The sequence below is a fragment of the Bos grunniens genome, chromosome 22 (genome assembly GCF_055505025.1).
Source record: "Bos grunniens cultivar Pamir isolate PY7600 chromosome 22, Bosgru_T2T1.0, whole genome shotgun sequence".
In the NCBI taxonomy this organism is placed as follows: Eukaryota; Metazoa; Chordata; class Mammalia; order Artiodactyla; family Bovidae; genus Bos; species Bos grunniens.
The window spans coordinates 16,318,964-16,346,638 of record NC_141186.1 but is presented as its reverse complement, the minus strand read 5'-3'; the positions used below and the strand labels follow the sequence as shown (position 1 = coordinate 16,346,638).

The 27,675-nt window shown below is 42.0% G+C and overlaps 1 protein-coding gene and 1 pseudogene across 4 annotated transcripts in view; one reads left to right on the top strand and one right to left on the bottom strand.

Moving 5' to 3' along the window:
* LOC147348121 (uncharacterized) overlaps nt 1-27,675 on the top strand; it is a 182,562-nt gene that overhangs the window by 111,275 nt on the left and 43,612 nt on the right. Inside the window, exon 3 of one of the 3 annotated variants that reach the window (XR_015151062.1) lies at nt 12,480-12,574. The exons of the other annotated variants lie outside the window; for them this stretch is intronic. The gene's annotated coding sequence lies outside the window, so the exon portion shown is untranslated. Of the gene's footprint in view, nt 1-12,479; nt 12,575-27,675 lie in introns of those variants that run through there. 3 annotated transcript variants of the gene reach the window in all.
* LOC147348123 (5-formyltetrahydrofolate cyclo-ligase pseudogene) lies at nt 20,472-21,118 on the bottom strand (annotated as a pseudogene). The gene has a single exon (XR_015151052.1). The product of XR_015151052.1 is annotated as a 5-formyltetrahydrofolate cyclo-ligase pseudogene (transcript).

Genomic DNA, 27,675 nt, shown 5'->3' with positions numbered 1-27,675 from the left:
TCCCTGTCCATCACTGACTCCCAGAGCTTGCTCAAACTCATGTCCATCGAGTTTGTGATGTCATCCAACCATCTTATCCTCTATTGTCCCCTTCTCTTCCTGCCTTAAATCTTTCCCAGCATCAGGGTCTTTTCCAATGAGTCAGTTCTTCGCAACAGGTGGCCAAAGTATTGCAGCTTCAGCATCAGTCCTTCCAATGAGTATCCAGGACTGATTTCCTTTAGGATTGACTGGTTGTATCTCCTTGCAGTCCAAGAGACTCTCAAGAGTCTTCTCCAACACCACACTTCAAAAGCATCAATTCTTCGGTGCTCAGTTTTCTTTATGGTCCAACTCACATCCATACATGATTACTGGAAAAACCATAGCCTTGACTAGACAGACCTTTGTTGGCAAAGTAATGTCTCTGCTTTTTAATATGCTGTCTAGGTAGCCCTTTTGGAGAAGGTGATGGCACCCCACTCCGTACTCTTGCCTGGAAAATCCCATGGATGGAGGAGCCTGGTAGGCTGCAGTCCATGGGGTTGCTAAGAGTCAGACACGACAGAGCGACTTCACTTTCACTTTTCACTTTCATGCATTGGAGAAGGAAATGGCAACCCACTCCAGTGTTCTTGCCTGGAGAATCCCAGGGACGTGGGAGCCTGGTGGGCTGCTGTCTCTGGGGTCGCACAGAGTCAGACACAACTGAAGTGACTTAGCAGCAGCAGCAGGTAGCCCTTTAGGGAAATGCAAATTAAATCCACAATGACCCACCTATCAGAATAACTAAAATAAAAATTGTCGTAGTACTAAATGCTGACAAAGATATGGAGACACTGGATCCATTTATACATTGCTGGTGGGAATATAAAATGGTACAGCCACTCTGGGAAACAGTTTGTTATAAAACTGCTTCTTCTAAAATGAAACAGCTACATTACAGCCCAGCAGTTGCATTTTTGCTTGTTTATCCCAGAGAAATGAAGACTTATATTCATATACTAACTTGTTTGCAAATGTTCATAGTAGCTGTATTTGTAAGAGCTAAAAACTAGGAATGACCCAGATGTCATTAAATAAGTGAATGGTTAATCAAATTGTACCATGGGATACTATTTGGCAATAAAGGGGAACATACTGTTGATACCAGCAACAACTTGGATGGCTTTTAATGGTGTTATGCTCAGTGAAAAAAGTCAGTCTCAAAAGTTGCTTACTGTATATTTCCACTTATATAATGTTCTTTCTAAAAATTTTATTTTATTCAAGTATAATTGATTTACAATGTGTTAATTTCTGCTCTACAGCATAATAATTCAGTAATACATATATATGCATTCTTTTTCATATTCTTTCCCATAATGGTTTATCTTAGAAAACTGAGTATAGTTCCCTCTGCTATACGATAGGACTTGTTGCTTACGCATTCTATATGTACTAGTTTGCATTTTGTATCTGCTAATCTCAAACTCCCAATCCATCCTTCCCTACCCTTCCCTCTTGGCAACTACAAGTCTGTTGTCTATGCCTATGAGTCTTTTTCTGTTTCACAGATAGGTTCATTCGTGTCATAGTTTAGATTCCACATAGGAATGATATCATATGCTATTTGTCCTTATTCTGACTAACTTCACTTAGGATGATCTCTAGGTCCACCCATGTTGCTGCCGATGGCCTCTTTTCATTCTGCTTTATGGCCGAGTAGTATTCCATTGTATATATGTACCACCTCTTTATCCATTCACCTTTCGATGGACATTTAGGTTGTTTCCATTTTTTGGCTATTGTACATAGTGCTGCAAGGAACATAGGGGTGCATGTGTCTTTTTGAATTATAGTTTTGACTGGATATATACCCAGGATTGGGACTGCTAAATCATATGGCAAGTCTACTTTTAGTTTTTTGAGGAACCTCCATACTGTTCTCCATAGTAGCTGCACCTGGTAATATTCCCACCGACTTTGTAGGAGGGTTCCCTTTTTTAGATACCCTCTCCAGCATTTGTTATTTGTAGATCTTTAAAATGATGGCTATTCTGACCAGTGGGAGGTGGTACCTCATTGTATGTATAACATTTTTGAAATAATAATAATATAAAGACAGAAAAGAGATTGATTATAGGTTGCCAGAGGTTAGGTGGAAAAAGAAGATATAGTTATATGTAGTTATATGTAGTTAAAATCTCCAGTGTTCTTGCCTGGAGATTCCCAGGGATGGGGGAGCCTGGTGGGCTGCTGTCTATGGTGTTGCACAGAGTCAGACATGACTGAAGCGACTTAGCAGCAGCAGCAGTTATAAGGAGAGTATAATGGAGCCCTGTGTCAATGGAGCAGTTTGGTCTGTTGATTGTGGTTGTGGTTACATGAATTTATCCATGTGGCAAAAACATAAAACAGTACACACACAGAAATATGTACATGTAAACTGGTGAAATCTGAATAAATTCTGTAGTTTGTACTAATATCAATATCCTAGTTTTCAAATTGCACTATGGTTAGGTCATATTTTTCTATTGGGAGAAACTGGATGAAGGGTACATGGGACTTCTGGTATGTTTTTCTGCAATTTTCTAGGAATCTGTAATTGTTTCAAAATAAAAAGGTAAACAGTAATGTGAAATATTATAGATGGCCATGACATGCTTTTGTTTATAACTCCTAGTGTTTATACATTAGTCCCAAGACAAATTTCTCACCTGTGACTTGTAATGCCTTTATAATCTAGCCCAGGACTACCCCTCCCTGTTGCTTACCATTCTCTTGTCATACAAATCATTTGTCAAATCCTAGACCATGCCAACCATTTTTTCCAGGCACACGACCTTGTTTTTTCTGTCTGCTTTGCATATATCCTTCACATGATTTTCTCTTTTTGTAGATTGCAACTTAAATATTATCTTCTCAGAGACCCCTTCCCTGACCATTATGTTTCTTACCACACCATGTTAATTTCATTCCAAAGAATTTGGATTATCTATCTTTTATTGACTTTTTATTGGCTTTCTAATTAGACTGCAAGTTCCCCAAGACCTTGAAACTTCTTTGTCTTATTCTCTGTTACACTTCAGTATGTGACACTCTGCCCCACACATAGTTCCAGCTGAATGAATATGTAGTCCATGAATTAATTGCAGAGTTGGCACAAACACTCTGGTCTGCTATCTTTTACTACAACACATCTTCTGCAGTCCCCTCTACCTGACTCTTCCCCAGTTAGAAACATCGGCAACAATTCCTGTAAACTTAGTGACTTAGAACAACACAAATTTATTATTTTATGGTTGTTGAGGTCAGCAATCCCAAGTGAATGTCACTGGACTAAACCCAAGGTATCAGCATGGCTGTGTTCCTTCCTCAAGGCTCTAGGGGAGAATCCATGTTATCATCTCTTTCAGCTTCTAGAGGCTGCCTACATTACTGGCTCATGGCCTCTGGTATCCTCCAAGTCAGCAATGACTGGTCAAGTCTTTCTCACCTCAATCATGTGGATACTCATTCTTTTGCTTCACTCTTCCACATTTAGGGACCCTTGTGATTACATTGGTCCAGGATGAATTCCCTATTTTAAGGTCATCCTTCTGCTCCCTCAATTCCTCTCTGCCACATAACATATTCACAGATTCTGTGGATGAGGATGTAGACATGGGGGAGGCCATTATTTCTGTCTATCAAACCTTAAGACTTCAACTTCCATAAAGAACGTGACTCCTCTGTTCATAATTGGATCTCCAGGGTCTGGTGTCTGGTATCACTCAATGAATTGTTGAAACACACTTAACTAAAATAGTCCAAAGGTAGCATTAGTATCTAGCATGAGGCAGACACTCTTACCTATTAAAGGCCTTTCTTCCCAGCTCAACTCTACCCAACTAAGTCAGTACATTCAAGGAGTTGCACAAAGCCACTTCTTAACATGAAGCTTCCACTAAGTGTGAAGCAAAGTCTTCCTCATTCTGGGAGCACAATTATGGGTCAACATAATATTTTTTTCATAATTAATTAATTTTTTTGTTGAAGGATAATTGCTTTACAGAATTTTATTGTTTTCTGTCAAACCTCAACATGAATCAGCTTTAAGTATGCATATCTCCCCTCCCTTTTGAACCTTTCTCCCATCTCACTCCCCATCCCACCCCTCTAGGTTGATACAGAGCCCCTGTTTGAGTTTCCTGAGCCATACAGCAAATTCCCATTGACTATCTATTTTGCATATGGTAATATAAGTTTCCATGTTACTCTTTCCATGTATCTCACCCTCTCCTCCCTTCTTCCCATGTCAGTAAGTCTATTCTCCATGTCTGTTTCTCCATTGCTGCCCTGTAAATAAATTCTTCAGTACCATTTTTCTAGATTCCATATATATGCATTAGAATACGATATTTATCTTTCTCTTTCTTACTTACTTCACTCTGTATAATAGGTTCTAGGTTCATCCACCTCTTTAGAACTGACTTAAATGCATTCCTTTTTATGACTGAGTAATATTCCATTGTGTATATATACCACAACTTCTTTACCCATTCATCTGTTGATGGACATCTAGGTTGGTTCCATGTCCTAGTTATTCTAAATAGCGCTGCAGTAAACAATGGGATACAAGTGTCTTTTTCAATTTTTGTTTTCTCAGGGTATATGCCTAGGAGTGGGATTGCTGGGTCATATGGTGGTTTTATTCCTAGTTTTTTTAAGGAATCATATTGTCTTCCATAGTGGCTGTATCAATTTATGTTCCCACCAACAGTGCAAGAGTGTTCCTTTTTCTCCACACCCTCTCTAGCACTTATTGTTTGTAGGTTTTTTGATGATGGCCATTCTGACCCATGTGAAGTGATATCTCATTGTAGTTTTGATTTGCATTTCTCTAGTAATGAGCGACGTTGAGCATCTTTTCATGTGTTTGTTAGTCATGTGTATGTCGTCTTTGGAGAAATGTCTGTTTAGGTCTTTTCCCCACTTTTTGATTGGGTTGTTTGTTTTTCTGGTATTGAGTTGTGTGAGTTGTTTGTATGTTTTGGAAATTAATCCTTTGTCAGTTGTTTCATTTGCTATTATTTTCTCCCATTCTGAGGGTTGTCTTTTCACCTTGCTTATAGTTTGCTTTGCTGTGCAAAAGCTTTTAAGTTTAATCAGGTCCCACTTGTTTACTTTTGTTTTATTTCTGTTACTCTAGAAGGTGGGTCATAGACGATCTTGCTTTGATTTATGTCATCTAGTGTTCTGCCTATGTTTTCCTCTAAGAGTTTTATAGTTTCTGGTCTTACATTTATGTCTTTAATCCATTTTGAGTTTATCTTTGTGTATGGTGTTAGGAAGTGTTCTAATTTCATTCTTTTACATGTAGCTGTCCAGTTTTCCCAGCACCATTTATTGAAGAGGCTGTCTTTGCCCCACTGTATATTCTTGCCTCCTTCATCAAAACTAAGGTACCCATAGGTACATGAGTTTATTTCTGGGCTTTCTCTCTTGTTGCATTGGTCTATGTTTCTGTTTTTGTGCCAGTACCATACTGTCTCGGAGAAGGCAATGGCACCCCACTCTAGTTCTCTTGCCTGAAAAATCCCAAGGATGGCGAAGCCTGGTGGGCTGCAGTCCATGGGGTCTCGAAGAGTCGGACGTGACTGAGCGACTTCACTTTCACTTTTTACTTTCATGTATTGGAGAAGGAAATGGCAACCTACTCCAGTGTTCTTGCCTGGAGAATCCCAGGGACGGGGGAGCCTGGTGGGCTGCCGTCTCTGGGGTCGCACAGAGTTGGACACGACTGAAGCAACTTAGCAGCAGCAGCAGCACCATACTGTATTGATGACTGTATCTTTGTAGTGGAATCTGAAGTCAGGAAGGTTGATTCCTCTAGCTCCATTCTTGTTTGTCAAGACTGCTTTGGCTATTTGGGGTTTTTTGTGTTTCCATATGAATTGTGAAATTTTTGTTCCAGTTCTGTGAAAATACCATTGGTAATTTGATAGGGATCACATTGAATCTATAGATTGCATTTGGAAGTAGAGTCATTTTCACAATATTTATTCTTCCTACCCAGGAACATGGAATATCTCTCCATCTGTTTATGTCATCTTTGATTTCTTTCATTAGTGTCTTATAATTTTCTGTGTACAGTTCTTTTGTCTCCTTAGGTAAGTTTATTCCTAGATATTTAATTCTTTTTGTTGAGATGGTGAATGGGATTGCTCTTTCTGAATTTTCATTGTTAGTATATAGAAATGCAAGTGGTTTCTGTGTATTGATTTTGTATCCTGCAACTTTGCTAAATTCATTGATTAGCTCTAACAATTTTCTGATACTATCTTTAGGGTTTTCTATGTACAGTATCATGTCATCTGCAATCAGTGAGAACTTTACTCCTTCTTTTTCAATCTGGATTCATTTCTTTTTCTTCTCCGATTGCTGTAGCTAGGACTTCCAGAACTATGTTGAATAACAGTGGTAAAAGTGGACACCCTTGTCTTGTTCCTGATCTTAGGGGAATGCTTTCAGTTTTTCACCATTGAGAATAATGTTTGCTGTAGGCTTATCATATATAGCCTTTACTATGTTGAGGTAGGTTTCTTCTATGCCCATTTTTTGAAAAGAGTTTTAATCATAAATGGGTGCTGAATTTTGTCAAAGGCTTTTTCTGCATCTATTGAGATTATATGGTTTTTATCTTTCAACTTGTTAATATGGTGTATCACATTGATTGATTTGTGTATATTGTAGAATCTTTGCATCCCTGGAATAAACCCAACTTGATCATGATGGATATGCTTTTTGAGGCGTTGCTGAATTCTGTTTGCTAAAATTTTGCTAAGGATTTTTGCATCTATGTTTATCAGTGATATTGGCTTGTGGTTTTCATTTTTTGTGTTGTCTTTGTCTGGTTTTGGTATCAGGGTGATGGTGGCCTTGTAGAATGAGTTTGGAAGTGTTCCTTCCTCTGCAATTTTTTGAAAGAGTTTTAGAAGGATAGGCATTAGCTCTTCTCTAAACGTTTGATAGAATTCTCCTGTGAAGCTATCTGGTCCTGGGCTTTTGCCTTTTGGGAGGTTTTTGACCACCGCTTCAATTTCAGTGCTTGTAATTGGGTTGTTCATAATTTCTATTTCTTCCTGGTTCAATCTTGGAAGATTGAACTTTTCTAAGAATCTGCCCATTTCTTCCACTTTATCATTTTATTGCCACATAGTTGTTCATAACAGTCTCTTATAATCCTTTGTGTTTCTGCATTGTCTGTGGTAACCTCTCCTTTTTCATTTCTAATTTTGTTGATTTGAGTCTTCTCTCTTTTTTCCTTGATGAGTCTGGCTAACTCATTTGTTAATTGATTGTCAATTTTGTTTATCTTCTCAAAGAACCAGCTTTTAGTTTTATTAATCTTTACTATTGTTTCTTTCATTTCCTTTTTATTTATCTCTGCTCAGATATTTATGATTTCTTTCCTTCTACTAACTTTGGGGTTTTTTTTCTTCTTTTTCCAGTTGTTTTAGGTGTAAAGTTAGGTTGTCTATTTGATGTTTTTCTTGTTTCTTGAGGTAGGATTGTATTGCTATAAACTTCCCTCTTAGAATTGCTTTTGCTGCATCCCATAGGTTTTGAGTTGTCATATTCTCATTGTCATTTGTTTCTAGAAATTTTTTGATTTTCCTTTTGATTTCTTCAGTAACCTGTTGGTTTTATATAAGCATGTTGTTTAATCTCCATGTGTTTGTGTTTCTTACAGTTTTTTCCTTGTAATTGATATCTAGTCTCATAGCATTTGTGGTCAGAGAAGATGCTTGATATGATTTCAGTTTTCTTAAATTTACCGAGCTTTGATTTGTGACCCAAGATGTGGTCTATCCTGGAGAATGTTCCACGTGTACTTGAGAAGATGTATTCTTCTGCATTTGTATGGAATGCCCTGAAGATATCAATGAGATCCATCTCACCTAATGTATCATTTAAGACTTGTGTTATTTTCTGTTTTGATGATCTGTCCATTGGTGTGAGTGGGGTGTTAAAGTCTCCTACTATTATTGTGTTACTGTAAATTTCTCCTTTTATGTCTGTTAGTGTTTGTCTTATGCATTGAGGTGCTCCTATGTTGGGTGTATGCTGCTAAGTTGCTTCAGTCGTGTCCGACTCTGTGCGACCCCAGAGACAGCAGCCCACCAGGCTCCCCCATCCCTGGGATTCTCCAGGCAAGAACACTGGAGTGGGTTGCCATTTCCTTCTCTGTGTTGGGTGCATAGATATTTACAATTGTTATGTCTTCCTCTTGAATTAATCCCTTGATCATTATGTAGTGTCCTTCCTTATCTCTTGTAATCTTTATTTTAAGGTCTATTTTGTCTGATATGAGAATTGCTACTCCAGCTTTCTTTTGCTTCCCATTTTCATGGAAAATATTTTTCCATCCTCTCACTTTCAATCTACATGTGTCTTTAGGTCTGACGTGGGTTTCTTGTAGAGAGCATATATATGGATCTTGTTTTTGTATCCATCCAGCCAGTCTGTGTCTTTTAGTTGGAGCATTTAGTCCATTTACATTTAACGTAGTTATTGATATGTATGTTACTATTGCCATTTTCTTAATTATTTGGGGTTGATTTTTTTAGATCTTTTTTCTTCTCTTGTATTTCTTGACTATGTAAGTCCCTTTAACATTTGTTGTAAAGCTGGTTTGGTGGTACTGAATTCTCTTAACTTTTGCTTATCTGAGAAGCCTTTTTTCCCTTCATCAATTTTGAATGAGCTCCTTGCTGGGGACAGTAATCTTGGTTGTAGATTTTTCCCTTTCAGTACTTTAAATATATCCTTCCATTCCCTTCTGGCCTGCAGAGTTTCTGTTAAAAAATAAGCTGTTAAATATATGGGGTTTCCCTATATGTTACTTGCTTCTCCCTTGTGGTTTTTAATATTCTTTCTTTGTGTTTAGTCTTTGTTAGTTTGATTAGTATGTGTCTATGGCATGTTTCTCCTTGGGTTTATCTTGTATGGGACTCTTTGTGCCTCTTGGACTTGATTGACTATTTCCTTTTCCATGTTGGGGAAATTTTCAACTATACTCTCTTAAAAATTTTTCTCATACCCTTTCTTTTTCTCTTCTTCTTCTGGGACCCCTATAATTCAAATGTTGGTGTGTTTGATATTGTCCCAGAGGTCTCTGAGACTATCCTCAGTTCTTTTCATTCTTTTTACTTTATTCTGCTCTTTAGAAGTTATTTCCACCATTTTATCTTCCAACTCACTGATTTGTTCTTCTGCTTCAGATATTTTGCTATTGATTCCTTCTAGAGTATTTTTAATTTCAGTAATTGTGATGTTTGTCTCTGTGTGTTTATTCTTTAATTCTTCTAGGTCTTTGTTAATTGATTCTTGCATTTTCTCAATTTTGTTTTCAAGGTTTTTGATCATCTTTACTGTTATTATTCTGAATTCTTTTTCAGGTAATTTGCCTATTTCCTCTTCATTTATTTGGACTTTTGTGTTTCTAGTTCGTTCTTTCATTTGTGTAGTATTTCTCTGCCTTTTCTTTTTTTTTTTTAACTTATGTGTTTGAGGTCTCCTTTTTCCAGCCTTCAAAGTTGAATTCTTTCTTCCTTTGCCCTCCTAAGATTGGTCCAGTGATTTGTGTAAGCTTTGTATAGGGTGAGATTTGTGCTAAGTTTTGTTTTGTTGTTGTTGTTGTTTGATTTTCCTTTGATGGGCAAGGCTGAGTGAGGTGGTAATCCTGTCTGCTGATGATAGGGTTTGTATTTTTGTTTTGTTTGTTGTTTAAATGAGGTATCCTGCACAGGGTGCTACTGGTGGTTGGGTGATGCTGGATCTTGGATTCAAGTAGTTTCCTTTGTGTAGGTTCTCACTATTTGATGCTCCCTAGGGTTAGTTCTCTGAAAGTCTAGGGTCTTGGAGTCAGTGCTCCCACTCTCAAGGCTCAGGACTTGATCCCTGGTCAGGAACAAAGATTCCACAAGTGGTTTGTTATGGCATTAAGTGAGATTAAAACAAATACTCAAGAACGAGAAACCAAAGCGGAACCCCAGACAAATGGCAGTTACAAAATCAGGCAAAGAGTAATTAAAATAATGGAATATACACATATAAATATACACATGTGAACAAAGTCAAAACAGTCCAACAAAAATAAAGTACAATAGATTGACCCGGTGAACAAAGGAAATCAAAAATTATATTTACCATTTAAGAACAAAACTAAAGCACAAACTGGAAGACAAAACTAAAGCAAGGTGTCAAGTGGGGAATAAAACAATGAAAACAAAACTAACACTTATGTTGAGAGGAAAGGAAAGAAAGAAAGAATAGACATGCAAAGTTAAACAGAGGTAGATGAAGAAGATTTATATACATTAAAGATTAACTGAAAGGGGAAAAGAACAGTAGGAAAGGCAAACAAAGGAATAAATGTAGGAAAAAATAATGTTTAAAAAATTAAAAATATAAGAAAGAGGGGGAAAAAAGGAAGAAGAAAGAAAAAAGGAAAACTCCATAGAATTGCAAAAGCCCAACATAGAGGCAGAGGATTATAATAAAAATAAAAAGTGTGACTGAATATACACATATACATATACACCCTTAAGCAAAATCAAAACAGTCCAACAAAAATAAAGTACAATAGATTGACCCAGCAAACGAAACCAAAATTATATCTACCATTTAGAACAAAACTATCTAAAGCACAAACTGGAAAACAAAACTAAAGTAAGGTGCCAATTGGGGAATAGAGTAATGAAAACAAAACTAACACATATGTTGAGAGGAAAGAAAAGGAAGAACGAATAGATGTGCAAAATTAAATTGAGGTATATAAAGAAGACTTATGTACATTGAAGATTAACTGCAAGGGGAAAAGAGCAGTAGGAAAAGCAAACAAAGGAATAAATGTATTAAAAAAAATCATAGGTTTAAAAATTGAAAATTAAAATTAAAGAGAATTAAAAAAAAAAAAAAGGAAAACTCCACAGAATTGCAAAAGCCTGAGGCAGAGGTTTATAACAACAATAAAAAATGTGACTGAGGAGAAAAAAAAAGCTCAAAAGCTTAATTAGATTTCATAGTGCCAATAAAATTGACAACTACAACAGAGAGGGAAAGAAAAAAGAAAAAAAAAATCCAAAAGAATCTGCAGAACAAATCTAAACATAAGAATAATAAATGCTTTTCTTGAGTCACTGCTGTCAGAGTCCTTTCCCTCTCTAGGAGTTGCAGTCTACTTCACCTCCATAGGATGCCCTCCAACACTGCTGATCTCTGGACCTGCTGTGGGGGCAGCTCAGATTCTAATTTGGTCCTTCTCCTGTGTGTTCTTACTTCCAATGTCCACAGCTGTCAGAACTAGTGCACTTTCTTTTGTGGGAGCTCTCAATGACCTTTAATATATCCCATAGACACAGAGTCTGCATAGTTGATCATGTGGATTTAATCTGCAGCTTGTACAGCTGGTGGGAAGGTTTTGGGTCTTCTTCCTCAGTCACACTGCCCCTGGGTTTCAATTGCAGTTTTATTTCCACCCCTCCATATGGGTCATCCACTGGGGTTTGCTCCTGAGGCTTCCCTGGAGGGCTTGGGTTTGCCCCTGTGAGGGCCAGGTGTGGAGGTGGGGCAGCTGCTTGGGTCGCAGGGGCTCTGGCAGCAGCAGGTACTCAGGGGAGTTGGCGGCTAGGGCAGCAGGAAATATAGTGCTCTAGAAGAGTATGGCAACCAGTATTGGCCAGTACGCTCCGGTATTCTTGCCTGGAGAAGCCCCCTGACGGAGAAGCCTGGCAGGCCACAGTCTACAGGGTCACAAAGAGTTGGACACGACTGAAGCAACCCTGCATGCATAGATGCAAGATTTTTGTGAGAGCTCTCAATGTCCTTTTATATATTCCATAGACAGAGAGTGTGCATTGTTGATTGTGTGGATTTAATCTGCAGCTTGTATAGCTGGTGGGAAGGTTGTGGCAGCTCTGATCCAGTGACAGTTGAGCGTGAAGGTAGCACAGCTGCTTGGCTTGTGGGACCCTTGGCAGCACCAAGTGTGTAGAGACATGGACTGCTTCACTGCAGGAGTTATGGCCCTCTCAGAGTCTTTTTCTGAGCCTCTTGTAGCTGGCGATCAGAGGGTCTCTTTGGCCACTTTTTCTCCGTAGCTCTGCCCATTCAGGCACTTAGAGGGTTCCTTCGCCTGGGGTCCTTCTCTGTTGTTTGGTGTGTCAGGCACTTAGAGGGGTCCCCTTGGCTGAGGTTCTACTCTGTAAATTGGTGCATCAGGCATTTAAAGTGGCACCCTCGGTGGGGTCCCACTCTGTAGTTCAGTGAGTCAGGCGTTTGATGGGCCAGCCTCTCTATTGTCCAGCTGCCGAGATGCTGGTGTGTGGGGAGAAATAGTCTATAGTGATGGCTTTACCCCCTACACGTGACTCAGCAGTATCGCCTTGCTTCCTCGGCTGCCTGGCTTTCCTCCACAGGCATTTCCCACCACAATCTCCTTGCTCACATTCCCTTGGTCCATGTCTCCGCAGTCAACAGCAGCCCTCGCCCTGGGATTGCTCCACAATCCCTGAAGTCCAGCTCCCAGTCACTGCGCCTTCCAGGGGACCTGCGACCCTGTCCAGGGTATGTATGGCTGTGGCAAGGACTGTCTGATTCTCATTCTATTTGGCTGCCACAGATCAGCTGTTTCACTCTCAGCCTTAAATGTTTCTCCTCTGACTCAGATAATTGCCCTGGTGTTGGGATCAGACCCCTGCTTCCATCCTCCCCCGCCCCCGCCCCACCCACCACCGAGGGCAGGTCCAGTCCTACTAACACTCGTGTTTTACCCCTAGTTCCTTCATCCTACTGGATTTTCCACGGTTCTGTGTATTCTTTTCCACTAGTCAGGTACTCCTGTCTGCCCTCAGCTGGTGCCCTGTGTGCACTTCTGTGTCTGAAGGTGTATTCCTGATGTATCTGTGGAGAGACATGTACTCCACATCCACCTAATCCTCCACCATCTCGTTCCTCCCAACATGTTTTATTAGCCCATTTCCTTGACTAGGTTCTGGATTGCTTGGATAGTTATGGTCTCATTCTTTTCTGAGCTCTTCACAGTTCCTAGCAGCTGGGGAGCCCTTAACTCATTCAGAACAAGGGGAGAAACCCAAGGTAATGATCAGAGGAAGACAGCAGTTGGGGAGTGTGAGAGCCAAGGAGAAACCTCTCTCAGAGTCTTCCATTTCCTCTCATTAAAGAAGACTCTTCATCACAAGGTAGCTAGAGTGCTGGTATGGGTGAACACACTTGTAGTAAGATGTAATGGGATTCTTCCTCCATCATTCCCTTCTGGGAACATTTGCTTGCTAAGTCACTTCAGTCGTGTCCGACTCTGTGTGACCCCATAGATGGCAGCCCACCAGGCTCTGCTGTCCCTGGGATTCTCCAGGCAAGAACACTGGAGTGGGTTGCCATTGCCTTCTCCATTGTGTGAAAGTGAAAAGTGAAAGTGAAGTCGCTCAGTCACGTCCAACTTGTAGCGACCCCATGGACTGCAGCCTTCCAGGCTCCTCCATCCATGGAATTTTCTAGGCAACAGTACTGGAGTGGCTTGCCATTGCCTTCTCCGTGGGAACATTTAGTTCCCACAAATGTCATCCATTCCAGAACCTGCAGCCCATCTGACATCTGTTTCTTTGCTGATGGTAACTGCTGACCTTTTTAGGTTTGATCCCATGATGATATCTCTGCCTCCTGATCTGTTCATTGACTTTGTGATCTCTCCAGTGTTTGGGCTATCTGAGATTCTCTCTTGCTGCCCTGTTACCTTTACCATCCACTTGGTATATGGAGGGCTGCCCCTCGCCTATTTTGAAGGTCATGCCTATCTGTCAGCGTACACTGGTTGAATAGCTTTTCCTTTCCAGAAAGTGCAGAAGGTGACTTCCGTGCAGGTTTAAAAAGTGGGTGTGCTTTTCTTTTTTCTTCAAAGACACTTTAAACTCTTTGGTCAACATTTTTCATCCTTTTCCTTTCAGATACCCAAGGTCAAGTACTATTTTTAGCCATTGTTCTCCCCAATGGGGTTCTCCTCAGAGCATCCTGGCTACTGGGGCTATACTTTTATAAGCTTCTTCAAGGGATAATACATAGGTAGCCACATCTCATTTCTTCCCCTTTTAAGTAGGTTAAATTTTCCACAGATCATTTGCTTGTTGCATGTCTAGTTATTCTCAAGTAAGAAGAACTGGAAAAGAATAACTGATTGGAAGGATAAGATGAAAAACATATAATTATGGTTGCTTGGAAAGAACCCATGATTTGCCAAATGTTCTTCTGCAGAAAGCCCTGGATATGTTTGAAAGAACTGCTTTTTAAAGTCATTGGGAAACAGGTGAGACCCTGAGGGGCCTGGGTGAGAATAGAATAGTCTGTGAAAGAAAAAGGATTTGTGAGTTGATTTGGGTTTGGAAGAAGTGGAGATGAATGGTAGAGAGTGAGAAAGAGGGAATAGCTAGCAGGGTGGCTGAAGGCCGTGTGTTCCAAGACCTGACCCTGTCACATCGTCTTTCAAATCCTTGGTGAAGTGCAGCTAAATCCCCAAATACTTGACATGAGTAGATGTATTGTGTGAACCAGTGAAGCCAGGTTGATGTAACTGCAAACAATGTATGCTGCCGGGTTGAAAACTTTCAGAAAGGTGAGGATGTAAACCACAGGAATTTAGGGAAATTGTGGAGAGGGTGAAATTAAAATCAGAAGCGGAACTCCCCCACTTGGCTTTAAGTCCATGACTTTGTGTACTCAGTTGCTCAGTGATAGCCCGCCAGGCTCCTCTGTAATGAGGAGGAACATGGGAATGAGTTGCCACTTCCTCCTCTAGGGCATCTTTCTGACCCAGGGACTGAACCTTGTCTCCTGCAGCTCCGACATTGGCAGGCAGATTCTTTACAACTGAGACACCTGGGAAGCCCTGTAAGTCTATGAGAGAGAAATATTCTTCAAGGATGCTTTGTTGATGCTCAGTTGAGTTGTGCAGCAGTCATTGACTGATACCTCTTTCTGAGGTTTTACTTGAAGACCCAGCTCTGCCCATACCTTCTATAAAAAGCCTGTCTCCTACAACTCATGTTCTCTGGAGTGTCCCTCTCTTCTAAATTCCTACTGCCTTTATCACCTTTGTTACATACTTTAGTGCCCAGCTATCTTGTATTAGTAAAAAGAAATTGAAAAACGCAAAGCCTCAGTGGCCTTGTGGGAGTTTTATAGCAAAGGGACACTGTGAATGGGTCAGAGGGATACAAACAAGTAGCAATAGCAGAGAATTTGAAACCAACTGGTATCATTTCAGGGAGCCTCTGAAGAGTTCCAGGACTGTAGTTCTTTATGTCTCAGTGCAAATAAGAATCCAATGACAGCAAAGTGGGAGGTAAGAAGTGATTCATTAGAATAGGATGCTTGTGAGGCGAAAGGAAGGTAGGTGAGAAATACTGTGCCCTGAGAACTTAGTGGGCTACAGTTATTTAATCAAAGGCAAAGTGGGTAAGGGGAGAAGACCTTCTTTGTCTTTCTGGAGTAGATGTCATGTTTTCATCATCAGCTCCTCCCCTAGGTTGAGCAGGGGAGTTTTCTTGCCCCTGCATGGTCAAGCTAGGTCCACAAATAACTGTTTTTAATGTGTGCAGAGAGTATGTCCTAGGGATCAGTAACTTACTAAGCTCACTGGGCTGGATGTGAGTCTCATGCTACCATTGTTTTATTGTTTGGGGGCATGTCTTGCACTTCTGTCACATGGTTTTGTGGTTAAGCAAACCTGCTTTCTTGAGTAATCATTAACTTACAGAGGGTCTCCCATATTTTTTTTACTTACAGTGCCCTAGTGAGATTATTTAATCACCTATTTTTTCCCTTCATTCTGTCCCTATCAAATTGTCCTTGGTGTTTGTGGCAGAGGAAGAAAGATCAGGTTTCTGGGAGTATTAATGGAAAAAATATGATTGGCAGTGATTAGGACTAGTGTACAACAGTGCTAGGGGCCAGTCATCACTGGCTTGAATTTGGTCATTTTTTGTACTCCACAGCCTCTTGAGGCTAGTTTCTCGTCCTCCTTGGCATTTTTTAAAGCCACTAAATATCCCTTTAAAAAATGTGTTTTCTGATTAAATCAGTCAGATTTAAGTTAAAACAACGAGATTCTGTTGCATGCAAAGATCAACAGAGTATATAGCTATTGTAAGCACTGCTGTGATGAAAATCCTTGAGTATACATTCTTAGCATATATCTTTCATTATTTCCCTAGGATAACTTCCTAAACCTGGTTTTGAGTTTCTGAGTAAGATGGACTAAGCATGCAACCCATCACTGATCTTAAGTGGCCTTGGCCTGCAGCAGCTTGAAGCAGTGTTTCATTTCTCAGCTAGAGATCAAAGGTCATGGCAGCAAGAGTGCTGAATTCTAGCTACTAGACCAGTGGCCAGTGACAAGGCCCTGGCCCTTTGACTTTGCAGAGAAGAAATTCCCACAAAGATAAAAGTAGTGATACAAATGAAGTGTTTATTAGGAGGAAAAGTGTATAGTATGTATGTATAGACACATGGGCAGATTGAGTGAGACTTATGCCCTGGTGATAGTTTTAAATCACTTATATGAGGCATTTCTTCTGGGTTTTCATTTTGATTTACCTCATTCTGAGTCTGTATTTAAAATCTCAAGATCCTCCCAAGTGTGCACACACCCTCTTAGCCAAGATGCATTCCACCAAAGAGGACTATGGGTGGCTTAGCATCACTCCCCTTTTGACTTCTGAGCTTTCTAGTCTGGAAGGTCTCTTTGACATCAATAAATGAGGAAAATGTGGTCTCTTATCTGGGCAGGGCCCAGTCTCCTCTCTTGATTGTCCTGATATTGATATTTTGGAATTTCTGTGTGCAGGTAACCAACTCAAATTGCTTACCCTGGTTGGAGGTGGGGGGTGATGCCCATCTATCTCCTGCCTTAAATTCCTCCTGAGATGTGTAGACTCTAAGAAATCTTTATTGGGAAGATGAAGTGCGATAATACAAGGTCAGCACATTTTTGTTAATCTCAGGCTTAAAATTTAGTATATTTCTCTTTTCCTAAAATGGAGTTTGAACCTGTTGGTCCCAGGCCTCCTCCTTGGACTGAAAGGTCTTAGATTTGCAACAGTATAGAAGACAGCAAAGCATTAGGTAAAATATAACATAAATCAGTATGGCTGAAATGAAGATGGTTGTAAGAAAATGGAAACCTCCTGTCAGAAAGTTTTTAATACCTTGTGGGATCCAGGAGAACAAGTTAGAGAACCGGTTTTCAATTTCCCTGCCCAAACTGAATATCAAAGATTGGTGGCTAATGGTCTGCTGATTCAAGGTAGCTTGTTGTCAAGTTTTCTCACTGCCTACCTGGCAAGAGGTGGTAATGTACATGCAATAAGGTGGGACTTCCCTGGTGGTCCAGTGGTTAAGACTCTGTGCTCGCAATGCATGGGGCCTGGGTTTGATCCCTGGTCAGGGAACTAGATCCCACATGTCGCAACTAAAGATACCACATGCCACAACTAAGACCCAGAGCAGTCAACAAAGATCTTGAATGCTGCAACTAAGACCCAGCACAGCTAAATAAAAAGTATTGGTGACTGTACATACCCCTTTTTGTTTTACCAACAGATAATCCAGGGCCAGTTGGTTGCACACACCCAACTTGGCCAGTGAATCTAGAGACCTCGGTAAATTAGTAAGAGAGTTAGCAGTACTGGTGGCATCCCAGACAAGTTTCATAGGCATATTGGTGGGCAGCTACTCCCCACCATGGTAACAAGGCATACCCAGAGAAATAGGCATCTCTGCCTGGGATGCCACCAGGTAAATCTTGAGTTAATTGAGTGTACAGTTTTAATGAACTTGCTCAGTGCTTGGATTCATTTAAGGAGTGGATTGAGAAAGGCATAATCAGGGTTCCCAGCATGCATTGTGTGGGCATGGAGTTTTGGGTAGGCAATTAGTGGCTCCTGGTTTTTTATCTACCTGACAGACGAAAATGTAACCTGGTGGGGCACAGTTGACTAACTTGCCCAAGGTTTTAAAGCCTAGCCAACCAGTTTTGTTGTTATGGAAATATTCTCCAGCTACAAGCTCAAGTCCTTCCATTCGCTTCCATCCTGGTATCTGCTTCTCCTACGTGGATCCTTCTTCCATCAGGTAGTGAGCTTGAGTTTGAGCACAAATAGGTAATTGGAGTTCTGGCTTGCAGGGTGGGGGGACGTGCCATTACAAAGTGCTGGGGTACGTTAATGTCAGTTCTTCATCCTCCCAGTTTGACTTAATATTCTTCTGTTGCTAAGGGGAGGGTTAGGCAAGAGACGTTTGAATTTTCTTCAATAGGAAAATTAAAAAAAATCTAATTCTGTACATTACCATTCTGAACCTTGAGTCTCTGGTAGAAGACCATTTTCCCTCAGGAACTTGGCTAAAATTCCTTACAGAATGGACAAGTGGGTCACTGTGGTCTATGATGGATCCAGCATTCTGAGTGGAGGACACAGGAGTTTGGGCAATGTGAACCAGGGAGTTGTCTATCCATCCTGCGGATAAGGAAAAGAAGTGTAGAAAAGCTAAGGCAATTAGTAACTTCATAGTAGGGTCATATTTGAATCACTCAGCATAGGCAGAGAAGTTTAGTAAATTCTGAGAGCAAAGGAGAGAGCAAAGAAGACAACAGTTATCTGAATTTACCAGAGCATATCAGTTATTCTGTAAGTGGATTGGAATACTGGGAGGCAGAAAGGAAGACAAGTGGCTATGGGTACTTAGCCTAGGGTCTGACAAGTCTTTTTGTTCTTTCTGAGGAAGAGCTTCAATTCATGGCGAGGCTCACTCATCCACCTGGAATTTTCAGGCTGTCCTGTGTCCTCTAGATCCCAGGGAGACTCGGAGGGAGGGGCAAATTCACAGGGATGGTTAGAAGGTGGGTCTTCAGGTTCCTGTAACATATCAGTGGAGACAGGTTTAATCCTGGACAGATGAACCCAGCTGGTGATTCCCTGGAGTTCAACTGCTGTAAGGGTGCTCAGCACAACTTGATAAGGACTCTTCCATTTTGGGAGTAGCTGGTTGCCAGGTGACTCATTTTTCCAGGTCTTTAAAAGTAAGTGAGTCACTCACTTTACACCAGAGTGACTGGGAGTGTCATCTGGAGAGGGCTGTACTCTGTTGCCATATTCTTTTTTTTTTATTTACTTATTTATTTTAATTGGAGGCTAATTACTTTATAATATTGTGGTGGTTTTTGCCATACATTGATGTGAATCAGCTAAGGGCGTACATGTGTCCCCCATCCAGAACCCCCTCCCACCTCCTCCCCATCCCATCCCTCAGGGTTGTCCCAGTGCACTGGCTTTGAGTGCCCTGCTTCATGCATCAAACTTGGACTGGTGATCTATTTCACATATCGTAATATACATGTTTCAATGCTATTCTCTCAAATCATTCCACCCTTACCTTCTCCCACAGAGTCCAAAAGTCTGTTCTTTATATCTGTGTCTCTTTTGCTGTCTCGCATATAGGGTCATCGTTACCATCTTTCTAAATTCCATCTATATGTGTTATTATACTATATTGGTGTTTTTCTTTCTGACTTACTTCACTCTGTATAATAGGCTCTAGTTTCATCCATCTCATTAGAACTGATTAAAATGCATCCTTTTAAGACACCAGATCTTAAACTCATCAGTGACTGACACCCAGAACAGCATAGATGGGAACACATTAGCCAGATTTAAATATTTAAATCATAAAAGGTTTCAGTCTGTTGTCCATCAAATGTTAGAAAGCGTCAGACATAATTTCCAGTTGAGTAAGTGAAGCCATGATGAAAGGGGAGAATATTCTTGGGGAACTTTGAATGCAAAGCAAACTCCAAGTCATTTAGTAATTGCTGGGTCTCTGTGTGCCTGCCAGACTGACCCAGACCCCTGATAGGACTTCATGACAGTGTCCATTCCCCATAAATTTCCTTTCCCCTCACACTCTGAGTTGGAGCACAGCGCCTCATAAATGTTCAACTTACACTTCAAAGCAGAACCAGGGATTCCCTAACGGCTCAAGTGGTAAAAAATCTGCCTGTGATGTGAGAGACCTGGGTCCAGTCCCTGGGTCAAGAGGAGGTAATGGCAATCCACCCCAGTATTCTTGCCTGGAGAATCCCATAGACAGAGGAGCATGGCAGGCTATAGTCCATGGGATCGCCAAGAGTCAGGCTTGACTGAGCAATTAAACCACCACCACCACCACCAAGCAGACAGACCAACCTGGGACATTAAGGCCAGAAAGTTAAATTGAAAATCACATGGTGATAGCCTCCGTTTTAATCAATGTTCTATCACACACACAGCTATTGATTTTTAAAACTGGTTTCATGTTAGGTGTATCTTACGTTAAAAACAATGTAGCCCATATTCACATTAGTGTGCAATTTCCACTAATTTCTGACAAAGAGAAAATACACATATTCGACTTTTTCTGGCACAAAACCTTGATTATTCAGCTGCGGTCGTCAGAGCCAAAGGTGCTCACGAGTCTTCGTAAAGCACTTAGTCTACCTTCACATCGTTCTCATCCACCGGGACCTGGAGGCAGATCTGCTCTTTGAAAACCAAGGCCAGGGTGTAGGGTTTCACGTCCTGGGACTGCAGACAGCGCTTCAGGTAGGCGTCATAGTAGCCCTTGCCCCATCCCAAATGGTTACTCTGTTTGTTGAACCCGAGACCAGGCTCGAAGATGAGGTCAAGTCCCCCTGTTGACAAGGCCTCCTCCAGAACCTCATCCTCACTGGGCTGCTGAATGTTCCAGGAAGTTCTGGGCAGTGACGTGATTTCCTCTGGTGATACTAACTTCACCATATCCATGTGATTGCTCTGCAACTGGTACCGCGGGATAAAGCAGGTTTTGCCTTGTCGGAAAATGTCTTTGATGATCTCCTCTGTCTCAATTTCATCTGGCATGCTCAGAAAGATGGACACTCTTTTGGACTTTTGACATTCACTATGAGTAAACACCTTCTGGGCCAAGAGGTGGGACTGGCGCAGCCGCTCCTCAGCGCCCGCAGACGCTGCTTCAGCTCGGCCCGAAGGCTCCGCTTGGCGCCGCTCAGGGCCACCGCTGCCACCATCTCCTGGTGCGATGCGGCCCCCATCCGCGCTCCTCGAGGTCCGCCAGCCCAAGCTGTTGCCATATTCTTATGTAGCCCTCTGGACCTGGCCTAGGTTTATAATGTATTTAAGATGAGCCTGGGTTTCTGGATCAGTTAGCATGTCCAGAGTAAGGAATGGTCTTCTATATGTTATTTCAAAAGGGCTTATTAACTTAGTGGTTGTTTTACAGGCTGCCCTGACCCTTAAAAGGACAATTGGCAGCAGGTAATACCACAACTCTGATGTTTCCTGACAGAATTTGCCCAAGGTTTTCTTTAGAGTATCATTAGTCCATTGCACTTTTCCTGAGGTCTTCAGAATGAATGGAGATTGAAGGATAATTGCCTTACAGAATTTTGTTGTTTTCTGTCAAACGACATGAATCAGCCATAGGTATACATGTGTCCCCTCCCTCTTAAACCTCTCTCCTACTGGAGATAGTTTTTAGTTCCTAAAGCCCGAGAAAACTGGGTCATCTTTGCTACAAATGAAGGTCCATTATCATTCTGAAGGTGATGAGGCAATCTGAATCTAGGAATAATTTCTTTTAGAAGCACCTTAGCCATTTCAGTTGCCTTCTCAGTTCTAGTGAGGGAGGCTTCTGTCTGTTCAGTGAAAATACTTAAAGCCTAGTAAGTATTGGGCTGGCCAAAAAGTTCATTTAGGTTTTTCTATAACAACTTAGGAAAAAATCTGAACAATTTTTTTTGCCAATCGAATATTTGAAGCCCTGGAAGAAGGGCATCTGAGTGAAATCTATTTGCCAGTCATCTTCCTTATCCTCATGGGATAAGTCTCCCATGTCACTGTACTGGGCTAACAAGAAGGGGAGTCTTGGGGTTGCCTCCTGGGTTATGGGTGGTGCAAAGGCACATGCTTGAGTAATACTCTTAATTGTCTCTGGGAGCCCTTTCCCTGTAAAAAGTCAGAAAACAATTGTAGACATTGCTTCTCTCCGCATATGGAGAGAATCATGTAGCCCTTTAATAATTTCTCATTGGTCAGAGGGAGGTATGAGCACTTTCCGATCTATATGGCCCAGCCATCTGTCTGTCCCCTTAGTTCCCCCTCTGTCTCGTGCCCAGGTATCTTGGGAAGTCGAGTACCTGGGTATAATGTTAGAAGGGATAAGGGATGGGATTAAAGCCATTACAATTAGGGACATCAGGGCTGCTTTCTTTGTTTCCTGATCTGCCCTGTTGTTTTTTTGGGACATTAGAGAAGTTCCCTTTAGGTGCCCATGGCAGTGGATGACTGCTATCTGTTTTGGTTTTTGAACCACTTCTATGAGATATAAACTGTTAGCCGCATATTTTATAGGGAAATTTCTTGCATTTAGAAATCCTCTCTTTCTCCAGATAGATGCGTGGGCATGTAAGACAAGTAAGGCGTATTTTGAGTCTGTGTATATATTTACAATCTTTCCTTTCCCTGGGGTTGAGGCTTGGGTTAGAGCTATCGATTCAGCCTTTTGGGCTGAAGTGTTAGGTGACAAGGTTTTTCTTCTGTGATGCTGTGAGTGATCACAGTAGCATACCCTGCCCTCCTGACTCCATCTTTAATGAAACTACTGCCATCAGTAAACAATTCTTCCTCGGGGTTTTCTGTGCCCTAGTCTATTAAGTCAAGTCTTCCCAGGTGGCTCAGTGGTGAAGAATCTGCCTGCCAATGCAGGAGATATGGGTTCAATCCCTGGGTCAGGAAGATCCCCTGGAGAAGGAAATGGCTACCCACTATAGTATTCTTGCCTGGAGAATCCCACGGACAGAGGAGCCTGGTGGGCTACAGTCCATGGGGTCACAAAGAGTCAGATATGACTTAGCAACTAAATAACAAGTCTGTTAGGTCAGACCTACAGGCATAGATCTGGTCAAGGGTTTCAAGGCAAGAAGGTGTTAGCAATGGGCTTTTGGTGGGCATTAATGTAGTAGGATCAAGAGTGTGGCAAGTTTTGAGGGTTAGCTCTGGGGAGTCGAGGAGCAGAGCCTGGGACTTAATGAGGCAGCCTCCAGTTAGCCAGTGGTGATCACCTTTTTTTTTTTTTTTTTTTGTAAATTTAATGACAACGTTTTAAAAAGTATTTCTTTATTTTTGGCTGCACTGGGTCTTCATTGCTATGCATGGGCTTTCTCTAGTTGCAGACAGCGTGGGGATGGCGACTCTCTAGTTGCAGCACGCCGGCTTCTGTTTGAGGTGGCTTCTCTTGTTGCAGTGCATGGGCTTAGTTGCTCCGAGGCATGTAGGATCTTCCTGGACTAGGGATCAAACCTGTGTCCCCTGCTTTGGCAGGCAGATTCTTAACCACTGGAGTACCAAGGAAGTTTAATGGTGGCCTTTTATCTCTAGAATCCCTTGTACTTGATGAAAGGTCTGTACTTCCTGTGGCTGTCCAAAGGTGAGCTTGTTAGCTTCTTCCACTAATAAAGTGGTGACAGCTCCTGCCTGGAGGCAGCCAAGCCAACCTAGGGCCACAGAGTCTAGTTACTTGGGAACGTAGCCTATAGGCTGAGGAACTTCCCTGAGCTTCTGTATAAGGACCCCCAAAAGCTGTCTTCTGCTTTTCACCCACAGACAAGATGAATGGTTTTTGCCTTTTCCTATTACCTGTTACAAAGTAATGGTTCTGTATCTAAAGCTTTAGTGGCTTTATATAGGGGCTTAGCCATTAGCCCAAATCCTGGAATCCAAATTCTACAAAATCCTGCCATGTTCCAAAAGATATGGATATGTTTCTTTGTATTTGGAATGCTTAGGCCTAATATAGCTTGTTTTTCTATCTTGAGTTAACTGTCTACTTCGGAGATTTATAATATATCCCAGATATTTAACTTGTTGCTTTGAGATTTATACCTTTGTCTTAGAGACTGAGATGCTAACCATGGGCCTCAAGGAAATAAGGACTTCAGTGGTATTTTGATCTGAGTCCTCCATAGAGGGACTGCATATTAATATATTGTCTACATACAGTAGAATGGCACCTTCTTTTAGGTGTATTTCCTTTAGTTCCTTTCCTGCTGCTGCTAAGTTGCTTCAGTCACGTCCAACTCTGTGAGACCCCATAGATGGCAGCCCACCAGGCTCCCCCGTCCCTGGGATTCTCCAGGCAAGAACACTGGAGTGGGTTGCCATTTCCTTCTCCAATGCATGAAAGTGAAAGTGAAGTCGCTCAGTCGTGTCCGACTTTTCGTGAACCCATGGACTGCAGCCCACCAGGCTCCTCTGTCCATGGGATTTTCCAGGCAAGTGTACTGTAGCAGGGTGCCATCACCTTCTCCAAGTTCCTTTCCTAGGGCCTGGGTAAACAAGTGTGGGCTGACCTAAAACCCCTGAGGCAATATAGTTCAGGTGTATTATTGCATTTGGCTTGAGTCCACTCAAAGGCAAACAGATACTGTGATGAGGGACGAAGTGGATGCAAAAGAAAGCATCCTTGAGGTTGAGCACAGTAAACAATTTAGTGTTCTCAGAAATTTTGATTAATATTGTTATAAGGATTGGCCATGAGGGGATATATAGGGACCACTGTCGTTTACAGCTCTAAGGCCTTGTACCATACTATATCCCCCATTTGGCCTAATAATTGGCAGAATAGGAGTGTTGCATGGAGACTGGTAGGGTACCGAGAGGCATGTCTTAAGAATTTATCTATGAGGGGTTGTAAATCCTTTTTTGCTTCCAACTTTATGGGATATTATCTCTTGTTAGGGTAAGCAGCTTCTGGTCTAAGGCTAATTGTTATAGAGATTACTTTGTCACATACTGAAGAGTCCACTGCCTGTAGAATATGGCTGGGAACAGGACCTTAATATTCCAGCTGGTCTTAGAGTCAAGATAAGGGGCTATTCGGGGCCTCCTAACTGGAGTATGGCCCTGAGGGAGCTCAGAAGGTGGTGGGGTGTGACACTCAGGTACAACTAAAAAGGCATGTGAAGTCAACCGCTGGTCAAATTGGCAAGTGAGAGCCCCAGTAAAGAAATGGGTGCGAGGCTTTCCATCAACACCAGTCACAGTACAGCTTTTGGAGGAGAGAGGCCCAGCATGAGAGATCAGGACAGGATAAGTGGCTCCCCTATCAATTAAAAAACTTATTTTCTTACCTGTCATGTCAAGGACCACCCAGAGCTCCTTGATAGAGATAGACTTCTCATTGGAGGGAACTGCCAGGGTCCCCCCACTGCCTCTGTCATCTGTCATGGCATCTTGGGAGCAGGAGCCCCCCCTTTCCCTTTGGGACAGTCCCTCTTCTAATGACCTGTTTGTTTGCAGGCTGGGCATGGCCCTGGGACCTCTTTCTGGCAGTCTTGGGCCCAGTGGCCAGTTGACTTGCATTTGTAGCATTCCTCCTTGTTGGCCTTACCTCCAGACAGAAAGTTGGACTTTCTTGGCCCTCTTGGGTTGTCTTGAGGTCGAAAAGCAAGGCTGACAGCAATGGTTATCAGTTTTGTATGGGCCCTGGCCTGTCTTTTCTCATGTTGGTTTCTTTCTTCCTCCTCAGCTTGACCTCCATTATTAAATAGTCCAAAGAGTATCCTATTTCATTTCACTCAGTTGTGTCTGACTCTTTGTGACCGAATGACTGTAGCCCACCAGGCTCTTCTGTCCGTGGAATTTTCCAAGCAAGAATTCTGGAGTGGAGTGGGTTGCCATTTCCTCCTCCAGGGGATCTTCCCAACACAGGGATCAAACCCACGCCTCTTATGTCTCCTGCGTCGGCAGGTGAATTCTTTACCGCTGTGTCACCTGGGAAGCCCAAATACCCCAGAGGCCACAGCCAGCTCAGGAGTTGAGGCGTGGGGGTTTGTGGGCCTAATTGTAACTTTTGAAGTTTCTTGCTAATATCAGGGGTAGACAGGCTAATAAAGTGCTGTCCTGACAGTGACTGACCTTCACAAGTGGAGGGATCTATGTTGGTATACATCCTAAAACCCTCTACATGCTGCCTGTGGAAGAAGGCTGGATTTTCTTTTCCTTCTTGGATCACTCCTTTTACCTTTCATAGTTAACTGACTCTGATACACTTTCTCATCCCTTCTAATACATATTGGATCGTGGGTTTCCTGACTTCTGTTCCCACCCAGAAATTAATATGCTAAGAGGGTTCCTGAATTGGGACTGCGTCTCCACTCATAGCATAATGTTTGGGCTGGTCTCTAGCAAGCTGGTCAGCGTGCCCCTGGGCTGCTGTTGAAATTCTGTGTTTTTCTCAAAAGTACAAGTAGGTAGCACTATTAGGACATCCTTCCAGTTAAATTGTAGACCAGAGTGAGGGCATGAAACTCTTCAACAAACTAGGGTTTTTGGAAAATTGGCCCAGTTTCTGTTTACATTGCACTAAGTCAGTTAAAGAGAAGGGCATTGTGTACTCCAATTGTTCCCTTCTCCTTTGCCACTCCCGAGAAGGCCTAATTTTGCTGATCCTGGGTTATAGGAAGCTCCACTGTGAGTTACCCTAGAGGGACCAGTCTCTCTTTGGATAATGGAGAGCAAGGAAGGACATAGGGAGGTGGAGTTTGGGACAGATCAGTGGGACTGAAGAAGTAGGGATACTGTCAGGAGTAGGGGGGCTAGGTTTCCCCCTGAGAGATGGGAAAGCTTAGAAGGGGATCATCTAAAATGTTGGGAGAGTTTTCTGGTTCCCTAGGTTTTGAATTACAAGAGCCACGTAGGGTGAGATTTGGGTAAATGACCATGAAAACCTGAATAGAGGGAACCTCAGTCCGCTTTCTCATCCCGTGGCAATAATGATCCAATTGCAGAATGGTATTATAATTTAAAGACCATTTTCAGGCTATTTTTCTCCATTCCCCAACCAAATACAATAGCACTCAAGTTTTTCCTTTGTTAGCGCTTCTATTTAAAATATTCCCAGTTCTTAAGGATACACTCCAGAGGTGTTTCTTCTGGCTTGGAGGGGTACCCTCAAAGTTGAGTAACCTACAACCAAGAATAAGACGGTTCTATTAGAAATGTAATCTGACATCCCAGAAACATTTACCAGGAGGCTTTAACCTGAAGGGGTTCAGGGCGTTCCCCAGTTTTCCTTTGAACCTGATACGGTTTCAAGCGTCCTCTACTTTCCAGTGATTCCTGACCAGGTGTCTCTGGTCTTCCTTGGTACCTTGTGCAGGGTGTCTCCCCATGTGCCCAAGAGAGGATATTTAAACCAGAGGCAGACCAGTTGGTTGCCAGGACTTTCCTTAGGAGGGATCCCTTGTCTATAGGGCTTATGTATTATGATAAGTCTTCCTCATTTCAGTTCAGTTCAGTCACTCAGTCGTGCCCGACTCTTTGCGACCCCATGGACAGCAGCACTCCAGGCTTCCCTGTCCTTCATCAACTCCCGGAGTTTGCTCAAACTCGTGTCCATTGAGTTGGTGATGCCATCCAACCATCTCATTCTCTGTCGTCCCCTTCTCCTTCTGCCTTCAGTCTTTCCCAGGATCAGGGTCTTTTCCAATGAGTCAGTTCTTTGCATCAGGTAGCCAAGTATTGGAGTTTCAGCTTCAGCATCAGTCCTTCCAATGAATATTCAGAA